Source organism: Phalaenopsis equestris, unplaced genomic scaffold, assembly GCF_001263595.1.
Source record: "Phalaenopsis equestris unplaced genomic scaffold, ASM126359v1 Scaffold198012, whole genome shotgun sequence".
NCBI classification, from domain to species: Eukaryota; Viridiplantae; Streptophyta; class Magnoliopsida; order Asparagales; family Orchidaceae; genus Phalaenopsis; species Phalaenopsis equestris.
In genome coordinates this window covers 1-1,302 of record NW_018217952.1, presented here as the reverse complement: position 1 = coordinate 1,302, position 1,302 = coordinate 1, and the positions used below count along the sequence as shown (strand labels likewise).

Below are 1,302 nucleotides of genomic sequence, written 5' to 3'. Positions count from 1 at the left end.
TTTTCTTCAGTTGGCTGATTTTGTGAAATTTCCGCTTGAGAAAGCTGGAGGAATGATTGCAATGATAGATGTGTACTGTCTTTTTAATCGTGCTAGAGGAACAGGTATTTCTCAAATATCTTTTCATAGTACTTCTCCTTAGAATTTCACTTAAACTTTCTGTTGATTTTCACAGAATTAATCTCACCCGAGGATCTTTTGCAAGCCTGCGCTCTTTGGGAAAAATATGAAGTGTATGAACAACAGAACCTTCCATCTTTTTCAGGTTCTAGCACTTCTTTGTGGTTAATTATCACATAGTGTTGCATCAAGAAGCATTTCTTTCTGCAATTACCTACCTTTTTCAAGCTTGCAGTATTTATTATTCATTCCTTTTATGGCTAATCTTGTTTTGTCATTAATTTGAACAGTCCAGTAATGCTTAGAAAGTTTGATAGTGGAGTAATGGTCATTCAGAGCAAGGCCCACAGTGACCAGGAGGTTGTATTCCTCAGTTATATTTGTTATTTCTATTTGGCTTATGCTCCATTTTTTTTTTTTTTGGTTCTTAGAAAAAAGTTTTCAAATTCAAATTGTTCCAGTGAATATACACATCTCAGCAACTGGAACTGTTTTTGTTGCTGCCATTATCTTAGCTGATAATTTTCAGTATAATTGTAGGACATCATGAGCAATAACGCTTTAGGAAATGAGAATTTAGTTGGTTGGAGGCAACATTTGTTCTGGCTATAGAACTTGAATCTTAATTTCTGATTTCGTACATGTATTTTTATCTGGCATGAATGTACTATTTTCTTATTTTTTGTCGTCAATCATGCTCTTCTTTGGCTGCATGGTAGCCATAGGATGGGCTAACAAATTTGAGTTTTTACATGTTCAGTGCAAACCTTCATAATATGTTAGTAATAACTGGAATAAGGGGTTGTTTGGTTGATTGAATTAGTGGTGTATAGTAATTATTTTGTAGGGATTTGAAAAAATTATGTGTTTGGTACGAAAATTTATAAATACAATGTAAAGTTTCACACCGTAGTTTATTTTTGCTGAATTTAGAATTCAGTCAATCATAAATACAATGTAAAGTTTCACACCGTAGTTTATTGTGGCTGAATTTAGAATTCAGTCAATCTGGCCGAATTTGAATTACATCATTCATTTAAAATGTTATAGGCAAGTCTCCGTCGGCTGCAACCTACCTCCTCTGTCGTTGTCGCCTCCGCAGTCCACAACTGTTGTTTGCAACCTCAGTTGCCACCGTCTTTAGCCGCTTTCCGTCGTCGTCGTGGCCATCTCCTTCGCCGC

At 35.6% G+C, this 1,302-nt stretch overlaps 1 long non-coding RNA gene across 2 annotated transcripts; it reads left to right on the top strand.

The window, feature by feature from the left end:
- Nucleotides 1–13: 13 nt before the first annotated feature.
- LOC110035525 lies at nucleotides 14–483 on the top strand. Of its 2 annotated transcripts, none has more exons than XR_002295151.1 (3): nucleotides 14–104; nucleotides 176–233; nucleotides 411–483. It is a non-coding gene; the product is annotated as an uncharacterized LOC110035525 (long non-coding RNA). The 2 variants fall into 2 exon arrangements; XR_002295152.1 differs by having other exon boundaries at nucleotides 176–265.
- The last annotated feature ends 819 nt before the right edge of the window (nucleotides 484–1,302 follow it).